Source organism: Alligator mississippiensis, chromosome 3 (genome assembly GCF_030867095.1).
Source record: "Alligator mississippiensis isolate rAllMis1 chromosome 3, rAllMis1, whole genome shotgun sequence".
Classification (NCBI taxonomy): Eukaryota; Metazoa; Chordata; order Crocodylia; family Alligatoridae; genus Alligator; species Alligator mississippiensis.
Window position 1 is genome coordinate 242718783 of NC_081826.1, and position 24598 is coordinate 242743380.

Consider the following 24598-nt stretch of genomic DNA (forward strand, 5'->3'; position numbering starts at 1 on the left):
GTTCCCCGTGCTGCAAACGTGCAGCTCAGGGAGAAAATTAGAACCCTGGATATCCAGGAGCCTAAAAAAACTGATGTTTAAAAAAGCTGGGCAGGGCACGGTCATGCCCTGGGGCAACTGGAGGCTGGGTCCTCCATGGAGATGCTCTGGCTGCTAGAGCATCTCTGTGATTGGCTCCTCGCCCGGAGTCTGGTGCCGGTAAGTAAGGGGCCAGCGGGGCTGGAGGAGGGGGGAGGGGGCCATGGGGGGGACCCTCTCTGCTCTTGATCCCTGCTCTGTCCATCCCCACCCCCCACCTGCTCTCCCAACCCACACTGATCACTTTCCTGCCCGGCCCCGGAATATATCACACTTAGCTTAGCTATCTAATTGGTAAAGTAAGATTTGACCCCACATTTGAATTTTATCCTTAAAAAAATTAAATGAACCCCTAACTTCACACACCCCCCCTCATGCATTCCACTCCCCCCCCCCCCTTCTGGCTGGGTATTCAGCACCTTTCAAAATCAGGCCTTTTACGTGGGCACTTAAATAGCGGGTTAGAAGATTAACTTCAGATGCCCATTTATAAGAAATCTTAGCCAAGATTTCAAAATAATGCTGATGTTGGACATTTATAATGCTTGCAGACAGAGAACCCAGACAAAGACATATTCTGTTTTTTAATCTTTAACCAAGTCTACATTCCAGGAAATGCCAAAACCTTCTTGAATCTCTCTGATTCATTCACATTCAAGATTCAAATTCTCACTCTTTTTTCCCCCCCAAGAAGGCTCAAGAGAGGTAACTGGGTTCTCATTAGGTAGCACCATGAAAATGATAACGGTGGTCTTTGTTTAAATGGGAATGCATGATGGTGTCTACAGAGTAAAATGAACCTACTGACTCATTTCTATTTTATTTCTCTCCCTCAGGAAAGAGGATGGATGGTGGTCTAGAGCATGGCTGAGAAAAGGAGAACAGTTTGGATGACAAGATGTTCTGCAGCCACACGGTAGGGCAAACAGAGGCTTTGGGAAGTAGAGGTAACAGTGAAATGAGTGTTCCAAGCAGTGGAAGCAGTGCTTTACTAAAACATCAAATACCTCAAAATTTGTATTCAAATTAGAAGAATTAGAAACATAAGAATTATGATATTGGTACTAATCTTAACAAGAGCAAGCAGCAGTTAAGAGGGTGGGTTGATGGAATTCATGTTGGTGGTATGTCTTAAGGAGAATTATGGGTGGAGCTGGAATGAGATGGAGAACCTATGGAGACGTAGAGGTTTATAATGTAGCATCCCAGCCTGTGACCCTGCCATGCTACCTTGGGAAAGAGAACATTACATAACTTGGTAGCAATTAATTGATAATCCAAACAACCTAAAGTTAGAATCCCTGCCAACAAAAGCCTGTACATCCAGGTCTTAATTTTTTCTTTAATTAAAATGTAGTTAAATAAACAGCAGTTCATTATAAGGTTATGTTTTAATCCAGAAATGCATTACCCTATTTCTAAATTTGTTTTGATATCTTCTGTCAATATTCCTATGAAATATTTACTTTACAAAAGCAAAAGCAGCATAACATCCTTTTCAAGTATTAGGTAACAAGGGGAAAACCTATGAGAATAACGTATTTGTTAAGCATTTGTTTAATGTGTTCTGCTTTAGCCAATGTCTTGTCAACTCCTACACTGCATTGCAAATAGGCTGGGGAAAGACAATTTTCACAACAGAAGCCTAGTTGACCCTGCTGACCAGTGTGAGTAGGTATTGCTCCCTACCTCACTAGCAGAAGCAGTGCAAGTTGTGTAGGTGCAACAGTCAGCCACTTCTTGGGGCTGCTTCATTGATCAATTAACACAAAACACCCAAGAAGCTACAACTCCAGGCTTGACTGGTTGTATGGTTCCTCCTTTAGGACTGCTTATCCCCAAATCCTAGATTGCTCTGGCTACTGTAGCTCTTCCCTTAATTCAAAATGCAGAAATATGCTGCACATGCGACAGTGAGTGAATCAGATTCAGTTAGCATCTACCTGCAAGCTTCCTAGCACCTGCTAATGGGAAAAGCCAAGGAAAAAAACCTCAGCCATCCAGCTAAGATCTTGCTCACCTAGGCATTTTCCAGCTCCACACTTAATTACTTTTCAACCAGGTTACTCAGAGGAAAGCAAAAGGATTGGTCTGTAATGCTATGAAACAGCATTAAGGCCTTGTATAAAAATATGCAATCAGAATAGGGTTTTTTTTGAGAGATTACACATATTAGTGTGGAGGTCATACATATCCTTAACTCTTCAGAACAAATCCAGTTTGGTCCTGGTGGCAATTTAAGCATTCATTTTGTTCCAAAACCTTTTTTGACACTTTGGTTACTGATAGGATTCTGCCTTTAATGACTAGAACAACCCTGAAAAGAAATGTGAAAAAAGTCCTTTAGTCCTTTAGCCACTTTCTCAAATGTTTTTTTCTTTTGTTCTTTTTGCTCAGTAATTTTAACTGATACACTGATCTTCTTGTAGGCTCTTATTTCTGAAAAAATAAATGTAACTATATATACTCCTTGTAAATATGCCATCATATTAGATGGAAGGCAGGGTAGATTTGCACCTTGTAGACTAACTAAATCAGAGGTACATATAGCGTAAACAGGGCTGGATTAACGCATAGGCAAACTAGGCACATGCATAGGGCCCCAAGTGAAAAAGGGGCCTACTTGTGCTTATTTTACATATTATAATTATTGAGTGAAAAAAGTAATATAAAAATTTCATCTTCAGCTGGGGGCCCACAAATTTGTTTCCCTAGGGCCCACTAAAGGGTTAATCCAGCCCTGAGCATGAGCTTTGTTGAGCCTAAGCTCACTTCATCAGAGCTGTGAGAGGACCTGCATAGAGCTGTGTATAAAATGGAGACAGTGATTTCAATACAAAAGGCAGGAATGGAGGGAGGGGACAGGCTGGGCCGAGGGGGACCTGTATTGGGGGAGGCTAAAAAAGCAAGCACTAAACCTGTAGGAACAGTGGGGCAAGGTCTACATGAGAAACATTACTGAACAGTTGACTAATTCACTGCATGGTAAAGCGTCACTGTCTACACATGCAGACACTTACTCAGAAGTCAATTAGCCAACCGCAGGGTTAATTTGTTACTGGGGCCAAGAGCTGCCTGCTGCCAGGCCAGGGGGCCACTGTCTCAGCCCCGGCTCTGAACTCTGAGCCGGCCCTGGCAGCGGGCAGCTCCCGAGGGCAGGGAGCTCTCTCTCGGTTCCCGTTCCAGGAGCTGCCTGTTGCCAGGGCAGGGGGATATTGTCCAGGCTCAGAGCTCAGAGCCTGTCCCAGCAGCAGGGAGCTCCGGCCGGGCAGGGAGCAATCTGCCAGCCCCTGCTCCAATTGTGGAGCCAGGGCCAGGAGCTCCCTGCACCAGGAGACTTCCCTGGGCTACACAGGGAAGCCCTGCTGGACACAGGGCTTGTCCCCATATGCATGGGGCAGGAATGCTCTGCAGCAGCAGCTCTTCCAACCCATGCACATTAGGACCCCTCCTGATATATATGGGGCCAGGAGACAGCTGTTTCCTGCCAGCTCCTGGGCTAGCCTGGAGCTCCTCCTGGCTGCTGCAGGGGGGTAGAGCAGGGTGAGAGCACGTGTAGATGTGCTCCCCCAGTAGGCTTACTAAGCAGTATTTTTACTATGCCATATGCCTACCGCAAATTAACAGCATGTGTAGACATGTCTAAAGGGTCACAAAGCTAATTCAGGTAATGGGATAAGAATCCATAGCGCCTACTTAAACCCTACTTAACACAGTCCAGTCTGTGGATGATTTCTTGTTTCGCAGCTTCCCGTTCAAGTTTCTTTTTAAAGTTTTGCTGCCTAAGAGCCACCCTAAAGTCAGCAATGGAAGAGCTTGGGAGTTCAGAATGTTCTGCCACCGGCCTGTGTGTCCTTCTGAAGCTGATGTCACGTCTCTGTTCATTCATTTTTACATGTAAGATCACCCATCAGCCCAATACAAGCAAAAGGGGGGCACCATATCAGGTGCACATGGGCATATTCTCAGACTTATTGGTCTCCTGCCTCCACTTTGGATTCTGTAGAATTTTCCAGAAGGATAGAACAGTCAAGAAGGCTAGCTAATCGGATTCTTTGCATACTGTTCGGGGGGTGAAATGAAGAAGAGGAGGATATCAAGGTTGGCTTCCTCAGTGGACTAAAGGGTGGAAAGATATCCATATGATAGAATTCTGAAAGTCAAGACAAGAAGTTTAGACACTCTGGCAGTCAGCAACAGTGGCTCAAAATATATTTGTGTACAAGATCACAAAAATATTGAAAGGAAATATTTTATCAGCAGAATTCTGAACAGACTTGGGGGTGGAAGTTACGTATTAAAGACCCAAGGGGAAAAGACTGTAGACCCAAGGGGAAAAGTCAGCAGATGATTAGCATGCTTCTGAAAAGTTTGGTATAGAAATAAATGGTTGGACCTTTGGAGTGTTGTGCAGTAAAGAACAGAACTTAGGTGATTGTCTGGTTGTGGCAGGGAAACTGATGGAAAAGTTGAAGACAAAAATCATGTTACAGGGCTCAGTTACTATGGGCCATCTTAGTAATAAAGGATTTTAATAAACCATTATAAGGTAAGATTTAGGACTCTGTTGAGACAAGATGATGCTAAGAAACTCAAGAAATCCACTGCAGTTAAAAGGAGAAAAAGAAGGATGGTTTCCATAATCATGAAGTCACACAGTTTCCAAAAGAAAAATATTAGACACATCACAGAGTGGCAGCAAGTCTGTTACATGCAGATATACACTTTTTGGCCTAACTTAAATACATCAGTGGGACAGTTGATCAAAACATTTCATGTTTGTACTTTGTAGCACAGTCAAAATCATCAACAGTCCATGGTACTAGTTCATGTTGTGCCTAACAGAGCTTGGCAACTGTTTGATTTGCACACAAAGAAAAGCAATAGCTGCTGATGGTGCAGTATTACAATGAGCTTTTCTTTTTTTTTTTTTTTTTTTAACTAGGCTGAGTTACACAATGCAACCATTTGGCAAGCACTGTGGTGAATCACAGCAAAACAGTTTTTGCCAGACAGACTCTCTGATGAGCTCATTTTGACAATGTATCACAGTGGGAATCTGTACCCAAAATAAGCAGCCTGCATTAGCCATGCATTAGCCTAAAAATATGTCCACGTAGTTAAGAAAATATCAGCTAGAGCAAACTACACACTGCACTCGCCATTTTAAAAGAATCTCAGTAGACCAGCCATTTCAAAACCTATTTTTCCCTACAGTAAATTTCGGCATGAATAATGGTAACCCAGGTAAAAATTTTAACTATTTCTCAGCAATCTCTTTAAATACTGAAATATATCTATTGAATCAGGGCCCCTCCTGAGAATAAATACAAAGGAGCAGACACAGTCTGAATTTGTAATGACTGCAAAGAAAAGTTTCTTTTGCTATCTAAGGTAGTAATTCATGAGAGAGAGAGAGAGAGAGAGAGAGAGAATACTCCATGTGAGACAGTGAACTACCAGAGAGGAGGAGTTTTAAACTCACTAAAAACTTTTCTGAAAAACAACAGAATAAACATGATAAAAAATGACCACTGATATCCAGGCACTATGAAAAAGCTGAATTATTCAAATCAAGTGAAAAACAGACAGCAGGCAGAGTATTCATAGGAAATACCACCCACAGAGAGAATATTCTTGTCAACACTGATACAGGGACTTATGAGACAACAAACTATTGCTGGATAATTAGGTTTCCAATAAGCAGGTCTCCCAGCAACCAACCATTATAATAGCCTAAACACCAGAGAGCAAAATTCAGTTGCTTCAAATCTGTCTTTGGGCCCCACGATGCTTAACATGGTCATTTTCCTCCACAAAGATCAGGTTTACATAAGACGCTTATTGTGCAGTAGCTCATTACAACTGCACAGTAGTATTGCATAGCACAAACCATGATACAACGCTACTGTGCAGTAGTAATGAGCTACTGAGCAGTCAACATCACCAAGAAGCTATGCAGGGATGCTACTGTGCAATAACGCCAGTTATTGCACAGTCATTTAGTACTTGGGTATGCAAGTACTAAATGACTATGCAGTAACAACTGTGCAGCCAGCTTCTCATGTAGATGTAGCCAAAGCGCTTATTACTTGATCCGATTTTCCTAAAGTTCTTACTATTCCAGTTGTGTTACCACAAGAGATAATGAAATCACTTAGAATTAGTGCTCACTCAGATGAGAAGCAAATGCGGCCTTGGCAAGGCTCACTTATTGAAGCTTTTAGAGCTTTTATTCTAGCTTTTAGAATTCCTCATTTCTAGGAATTCTACTCTCTTGGCAGCAGAAGGTTCATCTTTAGCAGTGAAAATCCAGCCATTATGTATTTACACACACACGCACACACACTCACACAGCCTTATTTTATTGTCCATGAAAAAAATGATCTTTGCTATTGTCTTCTTAACCCTTCTTGTTTTGTATATAGTTTTTCTCATTTGCATTATTTTCCTTTATTTATGTTTATTAAAATGCAAGTAAAAAGCAAAGCACATGACAAACTCTAGGATGACCAGCAACCAATTAATATACAGCTATTCCTAACACAGAATCAATACTGCACCCAAATTTGGTTGTCATGAATAACAAACTTGGGTAGAAGAGACCTAAGAGTCCAGATCAAGGTTGGTAGGGAGAGAGCCTGATACTTTGTTCACATGTGCTCTCTGTCTCTGGATTTGGTAATGTTGGAATAAAGATAAAGGGTAGGACATCACCATTTTACTCAAGGAACCAGGAGTCCCACTGCAAATTAATAAAATTTGTAAATATAAGCTGCAAAGAAACAACCAAGTAATTTTTGCAGAGGGGGAGGGGATGGAAGGGACCCTTCTATATTTACAGAACTAACAGTTAATATTAAAAAAAGGCTGGTATTTTGTTATAGAAAATGTTACTGTAGTATATGATGTGGCAAATTCTTACTAGCATGACAAAATTTGTTCAAGTTTTAAAGTATTTTACATCTAGGACAAGATTGCCTTATAAGGGCAAATTACTTGTTGTGTTTTATTGGGAAAGATAAATACGGTGCTAATGTTACCTGAGATCAAGATCTTGATTTACCACAGACTTCCTGTGAGATTTTGAGGCAAGTGATGTATGGCTAAATCCATAAAAGCATGAGCACTGCAATACCGAACAGTTCAGTGCCTGGCTCCCAGACTGAAATCCACAGTTCTTAGAAGTCCAAGATTCCCATACAATTAATGAAGAAAGCAAGATGCTTCAGAATGTAGTTCAAAGCCACTACTCCAACAGGGAACCATGACAATTGATTAACAGAGAACAGTGAAAAGAGAAATGTATCCTAACCCCAACCTTTCAAGGCTTAAATGAAGACTGCAGGGAGGCACCTATGTCAGATGCACTCAAAGCCAGAAACTTCCTCAGATTTAGGCACTTAAATCACTTGTTTCAAAACAGCAGCAGAGGATGACTCTTTTATTTTAAAACACATAGCCAGAGAAGAAGTAGGTAGAAGTGATTATAGAGCAATATTTTAATGGCTGGGGGGAAAAAAAAATTGCTCCAGAGGTAAGAATTCCAAGTTCGCAGCCTGATGGTTTCCAAACCCACATCTATAACCTCCAAGTGAGAATTGAATATAATGTGTATAAGCAGTATAAGCTCTTTGGTAAGTGGCATGACTTAACAGGAGGAATGAAGAGGGCCCTGAAGCCCAGCACAGTTTGTAGCCTGGTGGTTAGGTCCAGAATCAAATGTATAATCATAATCAAGCTGGAGACTGGGCCCACTGGACCTTATAAGTTCCCTAGTTCTTGCAGCTACTATATCCATATTAAACCTTCACTGTTTGGAACCAAGTATGACCCTCTTCCCATATTGCTCACAAATTCCAGTGCAGCTCTCATAAGATAATAAAGAAACTAATAAAGTATATGGAATCAAATTCCCCTTTCATCTGTGTCACTGTAAATGCAGCGTAACTCAAAGGAAGGCAGGAGTGTCTGCATGGATGTGTTTGTTTGTTTAATTCTGGAATTTAGCAGCAGATAAGTAACCAGCAATTACAGAAGAACCCTCTCAGCCAGTGAAACACATCTTTGCCAAGATTGCTACAAGTGTGGAGGAAAGGAGGAGAAGAAAACTAACAGGGATTTCTACTAAAGGAGCTGGTTTTAAAGGAAAGCATTAGCTACAACAGCAACATTGGTCAAACTTCAGTGTTTGGTCCAATCCTACTTTTATCAATGAAATTGGTTTGATCAAAATTAAGGAATGTAGCAGTGTTGATAAATAATACTTTCACCTGATACATGAGTTTGAGATAAGTTGAGAACTGGCACATTTTTTGTCTCTGGCAAACATGGCTGAAATATTTGATCACATGGTAACAGATTGAATAAATAGAAGCTGGTATGCTAAATATTAATCCTATTGGTCTTGGCTGATGAATAGTGCTCGAGGTTTAAGGTGTGGCAAACCTTCTGTAAAGATTTACTGGCACTCACACAGTGAGCCCTATTATAGCTTCTTTACAGAAACTGGCACACCTTGCTTAGAAAAAGAATAAATTAATCATAAGAGTACATGAACAGAGATGTCAAATTTGAGGCAAGTAGGTTTATGCTTTGTGAGGGGAAAAAAGGTCAAAACTAGGCTGTTATATTTCATCAGTGAAGATTTTGAAAGAATGAGAAAAATACCAGGAAAAAAAAAGAATTTGTGGGGATGATTTCACAAGAAATATGCAAATCAATAAATGGATAGGACAGCCTAGATCATCATCAAAATCAGGCCCCTTTCTAAAGAGCTGATACGCCATGTATACTCAAAAATTGATTTCATTTTACTAATACAGATATTAACAAAGATGAAGTTTAATTCAAGTTTCCTCCTCAAGCTTAACATTTGCTTCAAGTTTTAATCCCTCTGTAACACAGCCTACTCTATACATTTCCTTTGCCTGAAGAATCACCCTATATGTTGGTAACAAGCCAGCTATAAATACTGAGTCAGAAACGTGGATTTGGGGGATTTTAATCAGAGAATTTGGGGGGGGGGGGGGTTTGTTTTAATCAGAAAATTTGCAATTTTAAACAGAGAAAACCAGGATCCTTGCTGATAATACCTTGGGCAAACATATAAAAATGTATTATAGCCTTTGGTACATAAACAGTCACTAATTATTATTTCTTTTCCTTAAAAGAAAAAAAATCCAATTTCTTATATAGATAGGAAATAGTTTTTCTGATCTGTAAAAATGACTGAGTTATATTAATAGAGCCTCCCTAACCCCATTTACTTTTGTTTCAAATCAAAAGTATGCACTTTGTTAACTTAAAAATATCTGAAAGTAGGCATGTCAAATATGTGCATGTACTGTTGCAGAACTTGTTAAAAAGCCAGCCAGCCAGCCAACCTTGATAAAATCTGGTTCAAAGGTTTAAGTTACAAGTAACTAAATTTAATAATATCACAAGATACAATAACATCTTTCTTTATTTTTAAGGGCCCAGGTAAGTCTTCACTGAAAACTGAGGTGAGAGGAGAGGATTTATAAGTTATTGAAGCCAAATATCACTACTTCAATGATTCCACTAGTTGTGAAAAATGTTTGGCTAGTATACTAACATAATAAAGAACTTACAAGAGCAATTAAATATACCTGAATAGATATATGCCAAATACTTCAGGACTGAGAAATTTAAATACCTTGCTGGCAAAGAAATGGAGATTGTAAACTCCTCAAGTTTGATAGGCTGCTTATGAAATTATTGCTAGCTACAGTGGTACCCAAACCTAGCTGTCTTTGTATGTTTTTTAGAACATCAAATTCTAATTTATCTATGCTTAACTAATATATGTACGTAATGTGTTTTGGGGAGGATGCAATCATATTTTTCATACAACTGTCATTCTATCTGTGCCTTTAATGAAAAGCTGAACTAAATCTTAACAGGATTCTGCACCATCTTCATAATATACAAAAGATGACCAAAAGAAAAAACTAGGGCTATGGACACACATTCAAAAAGCATGAGCTTGAATGGATTCAATCTTTGCAGGTTAGTCAAACCTGGCTAGCCTAAACCAGTTTGTAACCACAAAGACATCCCCTCTGGACTGAAAAAATGCAGGCACATGCCTGCAGTGGCTCAGGTTAGAAGCTGGGGGCGCTGGAGCAGCCATCCCTTCCCTTCTACAACGCTGAGCTGACGCCAGACCCAGCAGGACACTGATTAGGGAGGGGTTCCCCCACTCCTGACCAGCCCAGCCCAGCCCAGCCCAGCCCAGCCCAGCCCAGCCCAGCAGTGAATTGATAACACAGTGTTTATCACCCCTAACTCAGTGTTTATCACCCCATTAAGAAAACAACAGAGGGACATTACCAGTTACCTGTTGATTCTCCTTTTGTCCCATCTGCCACAGCATGGAGTGTAGCCAGCATGTGGTCTGCTAGCTAACCCTGTGTGTCTGTGTAAGGCAGAGGGGACGGCAGAATCCCTGCTTAGAGGGGAGGAGGGAGAGCAGAAGCCAGGCAGACACCTGCAGTCTCTGCTGGAGCTGTAGCCAAAGAGCAGAGGGGAGGGCCCCGCCCAGCCCAGAGAGCATGCCGAGATGCTGGGGGAGTCCAATTTAACTGATAAACCAGAAAGGGTTCTGGGACAGACATTGCATAAACTGGTTTGACCCAAATCAGTTAAGTCTGACACTACATTCAACCAGGTTTCTCTCAAACTGGTTTCAGCCATTTTCAAACTGATGCACTGAACATTTGTTCCATTACAGTTACAGTTCTGTTACAAGTTTAAACCAGTTTCTGATAATTTAAACCAGTTTATGTATAATGTCTGTCCCTAGCCAAAATGACTTGTTTGTAAACATATGATAATTAGTGGTGTTTTACTAAAATGCAGTGGCGTTGACCAGACCTATAATTTCAGGTGACCTAGGGAACCTTCCTTTTTTGTCTTCATAGCTGGCTTATGTTTACTCTAAGGCTCACCTTGCCATCTTTCATGCAAAATTCATGGCTTAGCATAGGTCTCAAAAGGGTTTCCAGATACGCTTACTATTATTCATGTTACTATTACAAATATCAGTCTTGTCAACAGAGCTGTCCGTAGGGGTGTGCGGGCCAAGGGGTGGTGAGTGCGCCGGTGGCCGTGGCGGCTGTAGTGGGGCCTGTACAGCACTGTCTGCAGGGCCCCCCAAAGCACGGGGCCCAGGATGGTCACCCCAATTCACCCCTTCCAGAGATGGCCTTGCTTGCCACAGATCATAAGACAGTTGCACCAGACACAGCATAAACATAGAACAAAGAGATCCTTTCTTCTCCCTACTTTCCCTACCTAATGAGTTGAAACTTTCTGATTTTTTTGGATAATATCTTCCTCATCCAAGACTATAGTATTCACATGGATTATTTCCACAACTATTAACATAATTATGGAAGAAACATAGTACTCATTTGCAGCTGTTACAAAACAAGAGAAGTGTATGCAGAGGAAAAGATTCTTCCACCTATTCAGCATAGGTGAGGCCTTACCTGGAGTACTATGTTACTACGGGTAAGCATAGCATAAAGGGTCCAGAGGAGAACAAAAAATTAGATGTTTAGAAAACCTGACTTGGGGGAAGGTTGGAAAATGTAGGATTGGTCAGTCTGAACAAGAGAAGATCATGAAAGGTTTGATAACAGTCTTCAATGCAAAAATAATTTTATAAGGGGGTAGCGTTCAACTATCCTCTATGTCTACTAAGGACAGGAGAAGACTGTGTTGAACGGAATGGGTTGAAATTCTAAAAAACAGAGATTGAAGTTGGATTTTAGGAAGAACTGTCATATTATGAAGGTGATTAAGCACTGGAACAGATCACAGAGGGGTTTTAGTATCTCTATTAAGTTTAGTTAGAAAAATATTGTCTAGGATGGCTTGTAAATGCAGGTGTCTGCTTTTAAACACTGCATTAGATGAGCACTTGAGATCCCTTCCAGCTCTGTGGCTCTATAACTCTGTATAAGCAGACTGCACAGCAGTTTTAGGAGGGGTTTTTAAATTTATTTTATATTTTACACTGTTTTAAATATGTACATGGGTTAATCACCAACCCATATGAATGACCAAGAAGTTCAATTTTGCTGCCGAAATCATCAGAACTAGAACTTTGCTAACAGAACACTGAAGTTAATATCCCTACTCCTTCAAAACAAATCCAAACCCCACTTTTATAAAAGAGTCACCACTGGTGAGAGCACTAGACTGTTAGGGTACCCTCTGCAGTGTGTCAGTTCACTCACAAAACCAATGCGCACGATTTACTCTCAGATATTGCTTGCAGAAATTGAGTTTATTTGACAATAGTTCATTTTTTCACATTTACAAAACATTTTTAATGTCACAAATCACGCATATGGATCAAGTTGCCTCTATATTGAGAAGGAAAATGAAATATTCCATTTTAAATGTTAAATCAGCAGTGTAACTGGGTAGTTCTATGCCCTGGGTGGTGGTAGCACATGGAGCAACAGCTGCAGCTGGGCTGATGGTAATAGCAGCCAAGGCAGCATCATGATGCTTGCTATTTTTGCACTCCTTTAAGTTGATGCCTATGGCTGGTGCCCTGGTCACCCCTCTCCCCCTTAGTGACACTACTGTATTAAATCATTTGCCTTGGTACTCAAAAAGGTTATTTAATAATTATTATTTTTATAATTTGTAAACTCCCTGATAAATTTGTGAGTTGTGATTTCAAAGCAGCCTACAGGATTTAGGTACATACTTTCTATTAACCTGCCTTACAGTTTGGGACTTAAGAAAATCAACCTATTTGGCTTATCCAAGATAAGGTTAAAAAGTGACTAGAACACTGAACAGTGTCCGTGGATGTTTACTGGGGGAAGAAGATTATGACTATAGAGAGCTCTTAGTCTAACAGTCAAAGGTTTAATACGATTCAGCTCCAGGAAGTTGAAAGTACATAAATATAAACTAGAAATGAGGCACAGTTTTAAATGGTTTTCATCAGATAACTATAACCCCGTAACAGCTATTCTTATATACAGTTTTGCTATATTTTTATTTCTATGTAATTGCTCTCACCAGCTATCACTGATCTATCTGAAAAAGAAATAAGATGTTATTAAATATGATTTTATTTGGCTGATCTTTAGAATTGGACAACCCAAGTTTATACATTTCATATTTTTAAATCATACATCCTATGGTAGTCATAAGCAGGCAGATTTAGAGATGAAAAGGAGAAGAACTGAAACCCTGATAGCATAGTATTACCATATAAACATTGAAATTTTACAGCTGTTACCACGTCTGGCTTCCAGCCTCTACATACGGAAAATTATGAACTCTAACTATTTTCTCCTAAATATTTTCTTGACAGCAAGTCTGACAGAAAACAGAGAGGATCAGTTCAGGAGGGAATAATGCCACAGAAAACATGGCACATTTCACAGAGAAGGTGGCTGATCATGGTCTTCCCTTCACTGACCTTCCAAATACTAGTTAGTGACTACCAGTCTCAAGTCTCTTAGAGCAATGAATTTTTAGCCTCCCTTTCCCTGCCTTAGGAAGCAAGCAAACCTCAGCTCCCTCTGTGCTGACCCTTGATGCAATTCTTCCTCCTTTATATTACACACATGCTGGCATTCATAAGCATTCTCATATCCAAGACGCAGTCATGCCAAACTGTACCTATTCTCAGGACTGAGAACTGGTGTTTGATTCAGGTTTGTAAATGCTGAGCGTTACCAAGTCAAAGGTCATTTGTGGAAATGGGCCTTAGAGTACATTGTCTCCCCTTGCAAAAGGGATGGAAGTGAACATAGAAGTTCTAGGCTTTCCATCTACATGGGAGAAATTTAGTGTAAGGTACACAGTGACAAATGATAAATAGGTAAGGCTGGGTAATACCTTAGGGACTAAGATTCCACCCTATCTTACCTGACTTGAGGCTAATATGGCTAACCACCTCAATGACAAATGGGTGCGAGTCTCAAGGGGCATGTCTACATATGTCCCCAGCTGTGCAGTTGTTACTGCGCTGTCATTTAGTACTTGCTAAAGGACTGCACAGTAACCTCCATTTCTGTGCAGTCCTGGAACCATATGGATCATTTCTGACCCTACTGAGCAGTAAGGTCAGAAATGACCCATATGCTGTTGGGACTGCACAGTAACAGAAGTTACTGTGCAGTCATCTAGTACTTGCTTTAGTGACATAGCTTGTTGCTACAGCGATGTAGCATCAGCAGGCACGAACTGTGACACCGACGCTACTGCATAGTAGCATTGGTGTCACGGTTTGTGCCCGCTGATGCTACATCGCCATAGCAATGAGCTATGGTGCTGTAGCTCATTGCTACAGCAATGTAGCATCTCATGTAGATGTGCTCAAGGAAGCTAAATATTTAAGTACCAACAATCTACATTCTGAGAAAGCCAGAAGATGGTGCAATTTAAACTAACTTTTGAATATGAGCCATAGACTATAACAATACAGTTAGCTAGCATTAAGGTAAACAATGGAGCAAATGTTGGCTGCCTGAAACAGAGGTGGTATAATCTGAAGGAAAATCAAAGTACTAGACAGCATTTACTGGCATGCAGTTGCAAATGCGAGAGTGGCATAAAAGATGACATAAAGGCATAGTAATAAATATTATCTGGTGCAAGCATGCTAAATAGTTAAACAAAGAAAAGAAGGAAGTTAGCTGGGGTCATAGGATCCCAGCAAGATAAGCATCCAATTTTCTCTTGAAGGTGTTCAATGTAGGTGCTTGAACCACCTCTGATGGCAAGCTATTCCAGACCTTGGGGGCTCGAACAGTAAAGAAATTCTTTCTTATGTCCAGCCTGAAACAGTCTTGCAGGAGTTTATAACCATTTGACCTCATCATCCCTTGGGGCACTCTGGTGAACAAACGTTCCCCCAGATACTGATGGTCACCCCTGATAAACTTGTAGGTGGCCATCAGATCACCCCTGAGCCTGCGTTTTTCCAAGCTAAAGAGCCCCATAGCTCTCAGCCTGTCATCATAAGGTCTGTTTTCCTGACCTCTGATCATGCACATGGCTCTTCTCTGGACTCTCTCAAGCTTCTCCACATCCTTTTTGAATTGTGGAGCCCAAAACTGGACGCAGTACTCCAGCTGCGGCCTCACCAAGGCCAAGTACAAGGGAAGAATGACGTCCCGGGATTTGCTTGAGAAGCATCTATGGATGCAAGCCAGCGTTTTGGTCACTTTACTAGCCGCAGCATTGCATTGCAGGCTCATGTTCATCTTGTGGTCAATGATGACCCCCAAATCTCTTTCTTCCCTAGTACTAGCCAGTGTAGCACTACTGAGCCTATAAGGATGCTGCCGGTTTTTCTTCCCAAGGTGGAGAACCTTGCATTTTTCAGTGTTAAACTCCATCAGGTTCTCATCCACCCATTTTCTGAGCCTGTCAAAGTCAGCCTGGATCGCCCTCCTGTCTTCAGGTGTGGACGCTTTGCCCCAAAGTTTGGTGTCATCGGCGAACTTGGCCAGTCCGCTTCTGACTCCAATGTCCGCATCATTAATGAAGATGTTGACAATATAGGTCCAAGGACAGAGCCTTGGGGGACCCCACTGGTCACAGGGCACCATGACGATTGACTTTCATCAATTACCACCCTCTGGGTCTGACCACAGAGCCAATGTCCCAGCCAGCAGATAGTGGTGGATCAAGGCCACAATTGGCAGTTTTGCCAAGAGGTGATCATGGGATACCAGATCAAAGGCTTTTTTGAAGTCAAGATATATGACATCAATCTCTTCTCCTTTGTCCAGGTGATAGGTCACCTGGTCATAAAAGGAAATGAGATTGGTCAAGCAAGACCTACCCGCAACAAACCCATGCTGGCTATCCCTCAGGATGTTGGCATCGGCCAGTCCATTAAGGAAGGCCTCTTTATTAAACTTTTCTCAGATCTTCCCCGGGATAGAAGTCAGGCTGATGGGCCTATAGTTTGCCATATCCACTTTCCTCCCTTTCTTGAAGATAGGCACCACACCGGCCTTCTTCCAGTCTTCGGGCACTATACCAGAGTGCCAGGAGTTCTCAAAGATCTCTGCCAGAGGCTGGGCTATGATGCTCGCCAGCTCCTTGAGTACCCTGGGGTGTAGATTGTCAGGGCCAGCTGACTTGAAGGTATCCAGCCTCTCAAGGTGTTCCTTTACGAGGTCAGCATTGATGGAGGGCAAGGGATCTCCCTCACCCGGACCTCCCTGGTGAGAAACGTGGCAAATGAAATAGGTGAAACTCCATCTATGTCCATATTCTTGGCACACTAACTCCACAGATTGCACAATCTCCATCATCACCAAGCACCTGAAATCCAAAATTCACTATCTATATCAAAAGTTTCCTAGATCTTCAGATGGTAGGAAATATAACCCTGGTTGGATGAAATCAATTCAATTGATTTTTCTCACGAACAGAGGTTTCAGCTAAGTATGCTTTTCTGTTATATAACAAAACCAAAGCTTGCTGAGAAATCTATGGCAGCCTCCTTAGTGGATGGTTGTATGGTAAGGTCCAATAACGATATATTGGTAGATCACGAATGTTTTTTCAATTGTGGCATCCATGCAGATTCATATTTTCCCATTTTTGCTAAAGCTGAGCTACACCTTATTCCTTCAGTGGCTTCTATGAAATAAAGGCGGCTAGTCAAGAAGCAAGTTGTTAGTTCCATTTGCCTTTCCTTACTGTATATCAAAGGGGGAAGTTTCCACATGAATGGTCATTTTGGGATTAATGGACAGCATCACAAAACATCATTTTAAAGATGACAAACGTGGCAAATGAAATAGGTGAAGCTCCATCTATGTCCATATTCTTGGAGCACTAACTCCACAGATTGCACAATCCCCATCATCACTGAGGGCCTGAAATCCAAAATTCACTATCTATATCAAAAGTTTCCCAGATCTTCAGATGGTAGGAAATAACCCTGGTTGGATGGAAAAATACAAGATTGCAAAATCCCTCACAGTAATCTTTTAATGAAGGTTCTAAACTAACATGAACCCACTAAATAATGTCACATTTAATGAGTACTTAAATAATATCATTAATAATGCAGTAATTGGACCTATTTACAACAAGAAAATCTATTTAACACTGTCATCATTTCCGGCAATACAAGCTACTGAATGGTGTCTTATTCCTAATTGTTATTATTTTTTAAACTTAAATAAGCCAGAAATAATGAGCAAGAAGAACTCTTCCGGGAGCTTCATCCCAACTATTTAATTTCTTTTCTTTTAAAATATTGCTGTCTACGTTTATTTATATCAGGCAGTGATATAAAATTACTGTTTTGCTTGTGGTATCTTGGAGCCTTCTGCCACTTTTCGGCCAACACAGGCAAGATTCAAAATTGCATGTAATTTCACAGCAATTATCACCTCGAGGGCACAATCTACAGTGAGTGTCAGTGCCACATAAGCATTCACTTTCAAAGCGAACTTAGTGGACAGTAAGCGCCACACATAGTGTCCATATAGTGCAGATTAATTTTAACAATTTGATTAAATTGAACTCAAGTGTTAAAGAACATGCATCCAATTGTATGGGTATCCATTTGTCCAGTGTCACATGCCTTGTTAATACAGCCCTTGTTCATAGTATTTTGGTGTTCAAAGCTAGAATTGATTGAAAGTCAGAGTTTCTATTCCACAGGAAATTCCAAAAATCTACAAACATTTTGTTCCATTGTGTAAGACAGCAGAAATTTACAAGATTTCCTGCAAATGGGACGACCAAATATTTCTGTTTCAAAATATGCAAAAAGACTAAACACTTTCAAAATGAAATTGAGCCAGAAAGACTGTACTACAAGGCCCTTGGCTCTCAGACTGGTAGCTCTCAGGGGTTCTAGCACAAATTCCTAGGCTCTGTATCTAGTTTCAAGGAAGAAAACTTGGAATGGCTGGAAGCCCTGGATTTTCAGTTCTTCCAGGCTTCCTGTTATGGAGCTGGAAGTCCAGACTCCGACACCCCTAACTAGAACCTGTCTGTCTCCTAGGCTAGGGACAGACATTACACATAAACCAGCTTAAGTGATCAGAAACTGGTTTAGACCTGTAACAGAACACATGTTCAGTGCACATAAACCAGTTTGAAAATGGCTGCAAATGGTTTGAGATAAACCTGGTTGAACGTAGTATCAGACTTAACTGATTTGGGTCAAACCAGTTTATGCAATGTCTGTCCCAGACCCCTTCCTGGTTTAACTTAAACCAGAGTCACCCAGCATCCCAGATGCTTTGCAGTCCTGAGTGGGGCCCGTTCCTCCAGAGCTGGCTGGCCTCACCCCCCTGCTTCCTAGCTGGAGCTCCAGCAGAGACTGCAGGTTACAGCAGGGTCTGCCTGGCTTTCCCTTACTCCACACCCCCCACCACTTCTTGTTCCAGCACAGATTCCTCCCCTCCCCTCTCCCACAGCATGGACTGTAGCCAGCATGTGGTATGCAAGCTAATGTTGAGACACACCTGTGTAAGGTAGATAGGACCAAGGCAGGACAGTGTCCACTTAGGGCTATTTGGAGCTAATCAACCCGTCTGTTGGTAACATCCCTCCATTCCTTCTTTGGAAAAAAGTTGTTTAAGAAGAGCTTGAACTAATGAGAAAGGCTTTTTTTTTTTTGATGCGGTGCTAAATGTTCCCTGCTGTGCAACTTCCTGCTGTCTCTGTCACTGGTCCCTCTGTCACAGGGACCCCTCCCTAATCAGAGTGTCCTGCCAGGACCTGGCCACACACCCCTCAGCTCAGCACTGTAGAAGGGGAGGGAGGGCTGCTCTAGCCCCCACTCCCCAGCTTCTAGCCTGAGCCACTGCATACATGTGCCTGCATTTCTTCAGTTCAGAGGGGATGTCTGTGTGGTTACAAACCGCTTCAGCCTAGCCAGGTTAGGCTAACCTGCAAAGATTGAATCAATTCAGGCTCAGGGTTTTTGAATGTCTGTCCCTAGCCCTAGGGCTTCCAGAGTTCTAGCATGACTCAATCCCTGAATTTTGGAGGACTGAATGAGATTAAAACACCTTTTAACCCACTCAGACCCATGATGCAATTTAGCTAAATGACCTTAACATTGACCCTAAATGAAACAGGTTGAAGTTAGAATAGTTGTGTTATTTATATTACTGCATAATCATACAGATGTAACAGGTTCACTTAGGCACCTTACACCAATATCTTTTGATACCAGCACAATTGTTACGCCCATCTATAACACCACTGGGCAGTGAACATCGTAAAACTACTCTGGAGCTGTGGAGGTGGCAACAATGGTCTCTATGTAGGTCACTGACTGGGCTAACAGGAAATCAGATAGATTTTCCCAGAAGATTGTCAAAACCTATATGTTCCCACAAAAATATTTCATATTTGATGAACTGGCTCTTTCCAGCTAAAACCAGGCTATCCCAAAGACACCTGCATTACATTCAAGAAACATTCTTTGGCCTCCTAAGTGACTATAGTCTTATGGTTCTCTCTCCCTTTGATTACTCTGCTTTTTCCAGCTGTGGCTAAATACTGTTTCCATCCCCTTGAAAGTTCTTAGTTTGAAATATTTAGATTTTTCTTAATAAAAATTGCAAATATTTAGAACTTTCAATGGGGTGAAAACTCTGATTTTCAAACAGCATTAAGAAAAAAATTCAGTCAAATTGAAAGCAAAGTTAATAATTATTATTGATCCAAGAATGTCCAGTTAAGCCACACAAAAGACATCACCACACTTGAAAACAGTAATTATCAGACACTTATTTAAATAATAAAATCCTTCTCATGTAAAATTCAGAAATCTTATTCTCTTCTCAATTAAATTAATAGATTCCTAGATTGTTAGGGGCTGGAAGGGACATTGCAGATCATTGGATCCAGCCCTCCCCCCCGCTCCAGGCACGAAGATAACTGGGGTTACGTGACCCCAGCAAGGTGACTGTCCAGTCTCCTCTTGAAAACCTCCAGAGTAGGCGACTGCACCACCTCTGAAGGGAGTTTATTCCACAGTCTGGACACCCTGACTGTGAAGGAGTTTTTCCTGGTATTAAGCCTGAAGCAACCTTTCAGGTGTTTATGTCCATTGGTCCTGGTCTTCCCCAGAGGTCCCCTAGTGAACAGTTTTTCACCAATGTCCTGATGCACTCCTCTGACATAGTGGTAGGCTACTATCAAGTCCCCTCTCAACCGTCTCTTCTTTAGGCTAAAGAGGCCCAGATCCCTCATCCTTTCCTCGTATGGCTTGCCTTGCAAGTCCCAGAACATACGGGTGGCTCTTTTCTGGACCCTCTCAAGTTTTTCCACATCTTTATTGAAGTGTGGCACCCAGAACTGGAAACAGTACTCCAACTGCTGTTTCACCAGTGCTGAGTACAGTGGGAGTCTCACATCCTTAGTTTTACATGAGATGCATTGGTTGATGCATGCCAGTACGTTATTTGCCCTGCTGACCACCACCTTGCACTGAAGGCTCATATTCATGCGATGGTCAATTGTTAACCCTAGGTCCCTTTTGGACATGGTGCAAATCAAGCTGTCACCACCGAACTTGTATGTATGTTGAGGGTTGTTTGCCCCCAGATAGAGCATCTTACACTTGGAAGTGTTAAACTCATCTGGTTCCAGTCTGTCCAACTCTCGAGCCTGTCCAGGTCTGCCTATATCTACAACCAATCTTTTGACGTGACCACACTGCCCCATAGCCTGGTGTCGTCTTGGCCAGCGAGCTTTTCATTCCCCCATCCAAATCATTGATAAAGATGTTGAAAAGCACAAGTCCAAGCACAGATCCCTGAGGGATATCACTGGCCACTTCACGCCAGGATGACAAATCCGTTCATGAAAACTCTCTGGGTCCTACCCTGTAGCCAGTTTTCCACCCACTGAACCATGGAACAGCTGAACCCACAACCTTCCAGTTTTCCCACCAGGATATCATGGGGTACTAGATCAAAAGCCTTTTGGAAGTCTAGGTATATAACATCTACCTCATCTTCCATGTCCAGGTGGTGAGAGACCTGGTTGTAGAAGGACGTGAGATTGGTAAGACAAGACCTACCGGCGACAAAGCCATACTGGCTGTCATTCAGAACCTTACCTTCTGTGAACGTACTGCACATAGATTCTTTAATGAGCTTTTCCAGGATTTTCCCTGGGATAGAGGTTAGGCTGACTGGCCTATAGTTGCCCGGGTCCTCCTCCTTCTTGAAGATGGGCACAATGTTGGCCATCTTCCAATCTTCAGGGATTTCCCCTGTGCACCACAAATTCTGAAAGAGCTTTGTCAGAGGTTCCACGATGACCTCAGCCAGCTCCTTCAGCACTCTCAGATGGGGCCTATCCAGTCTTGCTGACTTATAAATGTCTAGCTTTTCTAATTGGTATTGCACCCACTCAAAGTGGGCATTCAAGAGTTCATTTTTTTCCTGAATATCGGTTACTAGCTGTCCCGAGGTGTTAAGCAGAGGTCCCACACTTCTGTTTTCCTCCTACTGCCTACATACCTAAAAAAGGAGGTCCTTGACTCCTGTGGCTAACCTAAACTCAGTCTCTGCCTTGGCTTTCTGCATCATTTCCCTACAAATGCTGGCCAGTGTTGTATAGTCCTCCTTGAGAACTATCCCTAGCTTCCACTGAGCATGCGCCTCTTTTTTCTTTTTTAAGAGGACTGCAATGTCCCTATTAAGCCAGGAGGGCTTGCCAGCCTTTCTGCTACCATTCTTCTTTGCAGAAACGCTTTTCTTTTGTGCTTCAAAGATCGTAACCTTGAGCAACGACCACTCTTCATGCACCCCATTCACCTTCCCTTCCTGGTCCCACATCGCCTCCCCTACTAATGCTGTAGTCAGCATTTTTTAAGTCTAGGATTCAATCCTGCTGATTGATTTGTTGATTTGCGGTGGACAGTGAACCTGATAATTTCAGGGCCGCTGTCATTTAGGTTACCCTCAAAGTTCAAGGCACACAGAATATCATCTCCCTTGGCCAAGACCAAGTCTAGGAGAGTGTTACCTCTGGTTGGCCCTTGCACTTCCTGGGTCAGGAAGAGCTCCTTGATCACAGTCAGGAAACTGAGTGAACTATCTGACTTAGCCAAGTGTTCCTCCCAATCTATGTCCAGGTAATTGAAGTCATCCATGACAACCAAGTCCCTTGCACACGCGGCCTCTGTCAGTTCTCAAGAGAACTCCAGATCCAGCTCCTCTCCTTGGTTCAGTGGATTGTAGTAAATACCTACAGTTAGGTTTCTCTCACCTTGCCCTTCCCTGTAGATTGACCCAGAGGGTTTCAAGCTGCTTATCTTTGGAGCCAAAGTCAGCCTCCAGAGAGGTGTACTGCTCTCTCATATAGCGAACTACCCCTCTGCCTTCTTTCCCTACTCTGTCCCTTCTGTGCAGGGTGTAGCCCTCTACAGCTACACTCCAATCGTGTGAGGAGTCCCACCAGGTCTCTGTGATCCTTATCAGGTCATATTGACCACTAGAGAGCAAGAGGGCTAGCTCCTATTTGTTCCCCATGCTCCTGGCATTGGTGTACAGGCAGCTGAGGCCCCCAACTGACACCCTCAATTTCCTGAGACATTGTCTCAAGAATCATCAAATAAAACATTCATTAACTAAAATCATTAAATAAAAATAATGATTTTAAAAATAAAAATAAAATCATTAAATACAACAAAAAAATAGTTATGGAATAGCCCGAGCTTTGTTTCCTTACACAGCAAAATTTACCAACTATTGTTGCTAAGTTGCATGGTTTCATTGGAAGTCTTTCATTCTACACAATGTTAAGCTACATTTTACAGCAGCATCATGATGTACTGTTTGCACTGATATTAAATTCAATTGGACAACTTTGTGACAAAATGCTTACATAAACCCACCAAAGCAAAACAAATAGTTCTCACCTAAGCACTAAAACACCAAATTTTAGGGAAACTTCACCTAGCTGGATCCTAGTGGGAAAGACCTAGGCCATTAGCTGGAATACAGTACAATTTATATATCATTATTGTATATCAATATTCCTGAACAGATTAATTTTCCAAATTATTTATTTTGATCTATTAGTGTTTAATAGAAATGCCCAGGGAGCATCATAAGGCTAGAGCTGGGAAGTTTACAGAAGTTTTATATGTGCAGAAATTCATTTTTGGTTACTCCATACTTATGAGGGAGGATATTACAGATTTAGCTTCAAAATGCATATCAAACTGCATGAAAATAAATGTTATTCTAGACCCATACTTAAGTCTTGAAAACTTGTATCACGAGCAGAAGTTAGTGTACTATGCTAAAAGCAGGATACAGTTGGAACGAAATAAACTAACAGGTAATGGGGTTGAAAGAGTATTTTCCGCTGGAACAATGCTAAACAAGAGGTTATAGAAAAACCTAAAAGAATGTGTCAGAAAGTGTTATTAACTGCTCACTGTTTTAAACAAGTACAATGAAGTTTTTCAAAAATAAGTAAGTTCTGTGGTCTCTCAGCTCTTACTGACGTAGAATATGAATAGAAAGGAGGCCCCTAATACTTCAACAGTGTGTATTGGATGCAACTTGGCAGGAGTAGAAAGCTGAAGCAGGGTGTAAATCAAATATAACTGACCCAACAGCAAGGCTGAATTGCTTCCTTTTTTCTAGTTTCTCACATACTGTTTGGATTCTGCTTCCCCTCAAGCCTAGCACAGTAGCCAATTCTGACGGAAGCTTCCATTCTCTGACATACTTGTATTTATCAGAAGTCAGTTGTGCTATTATTCTTGGTGCTATTAATAACTCCAACACAATGTTTAAAGCACACTGTGTTATGTTAACAAAAGGACAACTTTCCTGTACCATGATGCACCATGTTTGCTTCAGTCCTTTTCTATTTAAATTATAATGAATTGTCAGAAACATAACAGGATCACAAAAGTTAGGCAGAAATGACCTAGTGCAATATCATATGTATCCTCATCTAAACATAGGATAAAGAGAACTGCCAGTGGGGAGTTTATCTTACACTACACTACAAAACTGTCAGCCTAGGCTACAATCTACTTAGTTCAGGCCAATGGAATTAGCAGGATAAGTCAGTCTTTAGACGTATACCTTCAGGTAACGGTGAGACTGGTTGCCCTAAGGAGTGGCTACTAAGATTCAGGTATTTTGTGCAGCAGCAGCAGTTGTACCCTCTTGGTCAACACTGAGACTTGTTTTGCCAAGCCCCTCCTCAAGCCCTTCAATTTGTTTTCTGCCTCCTGACTTTGGCTCCTAGTCCTTGACTTATTAACTGGCTGGCCCTGGTTTTATAATCAGAATATTTGAACAGCAGCCTAATGTCAGGCTGGCTCAAGGATTTTTCCAAGCCATGTCAAGTTTTTTGATGGTTTTTTTTTTTTTTTTGGTGAGTCCAGTCATGGCAGCAGTGCGGGGTGGCCCAGCAATGCAGGCCCTGAGGCAGGGCGGCTGTCCTGTCTCCAGCTATGCTGCAGCGTTCCAATGCTTTTAACTGA

At 41.7% G+C, this 24598-nt stretch overlaps 1 protein-coding gene and 1 long non-coding RNA gene across 4 annotated transcripts in view; one reads left to right on the plus strand and one right to left on the minus strand.

Annotated features, from left to right (window-relative positions):
- ADGRV1 (adhesion G protein-coupled receptor V1) overlaps positions 1 to 24598 on the minus strand; it is a 487191-nt gene that overhangs the window by 208659 nt on the left and 253934 nt on the right. The gene's annotated exons all lie outside the window — the stretch shown is intronic.
- LOC109282179 (uncharacterized) overlaps positions 1 to 24598 on the plus strand; it is a 48063-nt gene that overhangs the window by 20989 nt on the left and 2476 nt on the right. For 2 of the 3 annotated variants that reach the window (XR_002089102.2, XR_002089103.2), the window contains exon 3: positions 915 to 994. This is a non-coding gene — a long non-coding RNA (uncharacterized LOC109282179). Of the gene's footprint in view, positions 1 to 679; positions 784 to 914; positions 995 to 24598 lie in introns of those variants that run through there. The other variant, XR_002089101.2, reaches the window with a different exon arrangement.